This window comes from Bos indicus x Bos taurus, chromosome 4 (assembly GCF_003369695.1).
Source record: "Bos indicus x Bos taurus breed Angus x Brahman F1 hybrid chromosome 4, Bos_hybrid_MaternalHap_v2.0, whole genome shotgun sequence".
NCBI lineage: Eukaryota > Metazoa > Chordata > Mammalia > Artiodactyla > Bovidae > Bos > Bos indicus x Bos taurus.
This window is the reverse complement of record NC_040079.1, coordinates 16,780,818-16,786,897: the sequence shown is the minus strand read 5'-3', so window position 1 is coordinate 16,786,897 and position 6,080 is coordinate 16,780,818.

Below are 6,080 nucleotides of genomic sequence, written 5' to 3'. Positions count from 1 at the left end.
CCTTGCAGTGCAGGGGACATGGGTTTGATCCCTGGTTGGGGACCTGAGATCCCACGTGCCTTGGGGCAACTAAGCCCGTGCGCCACAACTACTGAAGCCTGCATGACCTGGAGCCCACACGCCACAAGGAAAAGGTCCCACATGACTCAACAGAGATCCTGAGTGCTGCATCTAAGACTCAATGCGGCCAAATAAATAAATGAGGGATGGCAAGGGACCCCAGCATGCTGAATCAGCCCAGTCAAAGAAGGTGGAGATCCTTCTCTTGGTAGCAAGTTGGCCATTCTTATCACATAGTAATGAAGCAACTAATTAAATTGTGGCCATTCAGACTAAGGGCACTGTTCTACTTACATGAGGTGCCTAGACTAGTCAAATTCAGAAGGAGAGAGAGTAGAGCAGTGGTTGCCAGTGGCTGGGGGAGCTGGAAACAGAAAGTGGTTGTTTGCTGGATACCGAGTTTCAGTTTTGCAGGATGGAGGGAGCTCAGGAGATGGATGGTGGTGATGGCTGCACAAAACGTGAACGTATTGAGAGCCACTGAAAAATGGTTAAGATGGTAAATATTACTTTGCATGTATTTTAGTTAAAATAAAACATACACGGATGGAAAGAAACACAGCTCTATTAGGAGAAGCCCCTTTTTGCCTGGGACCTGCAAGCCAGTATGGCTGAGAGTCTGGTCAAGTTCTATTGGAAAAGCTGAATTTTCTGCAACAAGCTGAGGGCGCTGCAAGTACAGGCTGAGAGGCAGAAAACAGCCAGCAGAAGGTTGAGACTAAGGAGGCTAGTCACACGACCCGACACTTTGGTGTCTCTTGTATGGTTCACATCTATGAGCTCATAACTCCTAACAACCCACTGGAGTAGATGCTGATTTTCACATAAGGAAAATAAAAGCAGGAGGAAGTTAAGCAAGGAAATCCTGATGAGGTAAAACACGGAGTCCTGGCTATGACCTGGGCAGTCAGTGGTTTCTACTCCATGGCACTTGGGAAGAACAGCCTGGAAGCCCCTGGAATCCCAACTGGATTGTGTTGTCAGAGAAACCAGCGCTGGCTCACGAAGCCTCTGCCCCAGGGCAATCTCCAGGTCCTGCTGCACCAGCCTGTGACCCGAGGTGCAGAAAAGCCCCAGCGTGGGGATGTGACGGCTGCCCTGTGCCCCCTCTCCTTCACTCTCACATGCTTCAATTTCCATGGACTCTCCTCTTACCCGAGAACAGTCTATGGAGAAGTTTTGGAAAACCGCTGGCCATACAAAATTATTCAGTGCTTCCAAGATTCATTCACCACAGTCCTCTTTTTATTTATTTTTTTGGGGGGGGATGATATTAAGTTTTTCTTTAATTTTTAAACTTTTTATTTTGTATTGGAGGCTTCCCAGGTCGTTCTTGTGGTAAAAGAATGCGTTTGCCAATACAGGAGACATAAGAGCCACAGGTTTGATCCCTGGGTGGGAAAGATTCCCTGGAGAAGGGCATGGCAACCCACTCCAGTATTCTTGCCTGGAGAATTCCCAGGGAGAGAAGCCTGGAGGGCTACAGTCCAAGGGATCTCAAAGAAGTAGACACAACTGAAGCGACTTAGCACACGCATAGCTGATTAACAATGGACATCAAAGGGACTCAGCCATACATAGACATGTATCCCTTCTCCCCCCAACTCCCCTCCCATCCAGGCTGCCATATAATGTTGAGCGGGACCTGCTCAACTCCATTGAGCGGAGTTTCCTATGCTATACAGTAGGTCTTTGTTGGTTATCCATTTAAAATATAGCAGTGTGTACATGTCGACCCCAAGCTCCCTAACTATCCCTTTCTCCTATAGTGTAAAGAAACACTATTACAGTTGTCTTTTTAAATTTTTTATTTATTTATGTGGCTATGCCGAATCTTAGTGACAGCATGCAGGATCTTCCATCTTTGTTGCCACATGTGGAATCTTTAGTTGTGGCATGCGAACTCTTAGTTGCAGCACGTACTATTTAATTCCCTGACCAGGGATGGAACCTGGGTCCCCTGCATTGGGAGCACGGAGTCTTAGCCACTGGACCCCTAGGGAAGTCCCTCACCACACCCTCTTTTGTTGTGCACAAGTCCAGGAACTGACACTCATTTCCTTGTTTCATGTGTCTCACAGTTGACTCTGGGATTGGAAAATCTCCTGACTGAAGTCTTTTGGCTATGCTCATTACTTCTGCTTGAACAATCTGCTTGTGTGCGCTACTTGGGGTCCTAAGCTTAGCCTGTGTATTAGGGTTACGTTGAGGATGAGAAAAAGTCAGAGTCATCATCTGGCCTGATTGAAACTGGCAGAGGACAAATCACATCACTGGGGACCCAGGACAAAGAAAGACAGGACAGGGGAGTGGAGACTTATTTCAGCAGATGAGCCATGCTCTGGAGAGAAACACAGGACAACTTGACAGGGGGAGCTTTGCCCCAGTGGAGAGGAACCTCAACAGATAATGTCTCTTCTGTGCTACAAAAAGGACAATGACTTCCCTGGTGGCTTAGAGGGTAAAGAAGCTGCCTGCAATGAGGGAGACCCGGGTTCAATCCCTGGGTCGGGAAGATCCCCTGGAGAAGGAAATGGCAACCCACTCCAGTATCCTTGCCTGGAGAATCCCATGGACAGAGGAGCCTTGTGGGCTACAGTCCATAGAGTTGCAAAGAGTTGGACATGACTGAGCGACTAACACTAACTAACTGACTTCCTGAACTCAAGAAAGAAGGACCTTGAATACCCCATGATTCCAAGCAGCATTATGAGTCATATGGCAAGACTCACATGGACTTGGCAATGAGAATTTGATTGTTGACAGCCAAGAATGGACTCGTGAAGGAGATGATGCCAAAATAAGTCATGTGACAAAATATATTCTACTACCAGGCTTTAGTTTCTCCTTGTGTTGGCTTCACAATTTTTTACTTTATTAACTTATGGACAATAAAGTGAATTATTTATGTTTGTTATTATAAATGATCTATTCCTACTCCTCTTATTGCCAAGAGCAAAGACCTTCTTGGTATCCCACGGTAATATGCAGTCTGCTTGCAGATCTCAGGTGATGCCATTGACTTATGGGGAGAAGGTAGTGTGATTTCTCAAGCCCAATCCAAAGGAATAAGAGGAAAAACCTATAACCAGTATATAGGTTCAGCCTTCATCTGTATGGAAATGCCTTTCCTAATATCCTCCCAGTTCAACACCTGCTCAGCCATAAGGACCCCCACACCCTATGCTCACATAATAAGCAGTGAGGAAGTTTCCTTCCAGATGACGGAGACAGGCCAGTAAAGGAAGCCCTTGCCTATTAGGAGACAATTGCTCTCATGGGTCTCATCCAGTGACCATTTTTCCTAAGGGTTTGTGATGTCTTGTGTTATATGGGGTCCCTGACATCAAGTATGAGATGGCTGGATGGCATCACTGACTTGATGGATGTGAGTCTGAGTGAACTCAGGGAGTTGGTGATGGACAGGGAGGCCTGGCGTGCTGCGATTTGTGGGGTCGCGAAGAGTCAGACACGACTGAGCGACTGAACTGAACTGAACTGACATCAAGTATATCCTTAAATCAGAGACTGTCAACTGGTACCTCAGAGGCTGAATCAATCCTGTAGATGTGTGTGTGTGTGTGTGTGTGTTGTTATTTTTTTGGCTTGTACAAGTTTTCTATTAAAATATGAATTGTTTGCCAGAACTAGAAATGATGAAGTTTCATATAACCACTCATATTTCCAACCCCTGTGGAAAATACCCAAACGCTGGGAAGTGCTGATAACAGTGGAGCGGTGTTCCCACTTGGCCATGACCTGCTGACCTGAGTGAGGGGGTCCTCCACAGTCCCCCACTGATAGGATTTACTCCCTCTTTTCTTCAGATGTCTGCCCCTGGGCATTTGGGTTCACAATTCTGTGCCCTCCTGGTCTAGCAAACACCATAGCAGACACCATCATTCCAGAACAACTCTGCACGTGAGGACACGGGTGCAACATACATCACACTCTAACAGCTAGCAGAAAAATAACCTGTTCTAATGACATTTATTTGGCAGCATCAGGTCTTAGTTGCAGCATCCGGGATCTTTTGTGTGGCCCACAGGTTTGTCTAGTTGCACACGCAGGCTTAATTTCCCTGTGGCATGTGAGATCTTAGTTCCCGGACCAGGGATCAAACCCATGTTCCCTGCATTAGAAGGCAGTTCTTAACCACTGGGCAACCAGGGAAGACCCTATTCTAGTGAAATTTTTGTTTGACAGTTTACGTATTTCCTGTGCCTATTCAGTTGCTCCAGTCATGTCCGATTCTTTGTGACCCTATGGACTGTAGCCCGCCAGACTCCTCTGTCCATGGGATTCTCCAGGCAAGGATATTGGAGTGGGTTGCCATGACTCCTCTAGGGGATCTTCCCGACACAGGAGTCAAACCCTCGTCTCCTGTGTCTCCTGCATTGCAGGCAGATTCTCTATCCACTGAACCTGATTGTAAGCAATTCACCAGGCTTTGTATGTCCTTGCCTTAAGAATTTTGGTGGGGCAGAGAGCACAGCAGCTTGAAAATGAAGCTGATTTATACTAAGAACCTAAGGTCACTGATGAGATGATGGGGTGTCCTGGAGAGTGACCTTGGAGAAGTGGTGGAGTGAGGAGGGTGGGCCCCAGCCCAGGAAGGGCAGAGAAGTCTGGAGGCTCCTTCAGGGCAGCAGGGCCACCACAGCTCCATGAGAGCCTATGGAGGGGCCACATGGCCCAGTGGCCTGGAGAGGCAGCTCTGGCCCCAGCACCCCAGGGCTAGCAAAGACTCCACATCTCATGAAAGCCAGGAAGCAGAGTCTGCTCAGCTCAGAGGACAGGTGTCAGCCAGGATGTCCCTTGTAAGCTTTGGGGATTCTGATACAACCTTGAAAGGACAGCAGCTCTCAAAACAGAACGAGATGAAAAGGAATGAAGGACTGACACGTGCTACAACCCGGATGCTGCTCAAAAACAGGCTAAGTAAAAAGAAGCTAGGCACCAAAGGCCACATAGTGTATGACTCCACTGATGCAAAATATCCAGAACACGCAATCTCACAGAGACAGAAAGCAGCTAGCAGTTGCCAGGGGCTGGGGGAGAGGGGGATGAGGAGTGACTGCTTGATGGGTGCCAGATTTCTTTCTAGGATGGTGAACACATTCTGGAATTAGGTAGTGGTGATGGCTGTGCAACATTGAGGGAGACCGTTAGGAAGCTGGGGTTGCAATCAGACAAGAGGTGAAATGGACTTGTGTTTGGTGAGTGGCTGCAGGAAGAGAGAAGGATGGACAGATGGAGCCACTGAAAGAGAGAATTCATAGGAGTTGTTGGTACCTTACTGGATTTGGTGGAGGAGAGAGCAGGAGGGCTGAGAATGAGGGATCATAGACTGAGGAAACAGATGTGGGATGGGGCCTGGAGAAGGACATGGCAGCCTCCGCATGGAGCCTGAGGTGACCTGGGGTCAACCACAGAAAGAGCCCGGCCCGAGTGAAGACCATCCAGGAAGCCCTGGCCCCAGAATAGAACAGTGGCCTAACACGCGCCTGCACGGTGCTGCCTTCAGCATCGCTCTTGACCTCTCTAACTCCCCGTTCTCAACCTAAACTGAGGATGTTGTCAGTTAAGTTTTGTAAAAAAAAAAAAACTCCTGGCACGTATTAGAGGCTCAGTCAACTTTAAGTGAATCGGAAATGCTGTTCCACGCGTCCCCTCGGCCCTCGGCTCTCTCGTGCTCACCGATTCCGTCGTTTCTCTCATCTGCCAAGAGTCTGGGCCACGTCCCAGCCCTCACCCTACTGCTCTGGCTCCAGGGTGGCCCGGAGGAAAGCCCCTCATCTTCCTTGAGCCTCGCTGCGTCGGCCGCGGTAACTTGATTCCCGTTTTAATAGAAACTGGCAGGTGGACTGGGAGCCAGGACTCCGGGCTCCCGGCGCCGCGGTCCCCGCTCCGCAGCATCTGGACTCCTGCCGAGGGGGCGGGAGGCCGGCGGCCCCGGGCGGTGGGGCCGTTCGCGCTCCCGGCGCCTCCTCCCTCGCTCCCTGCCCCCGCCCTGCCCG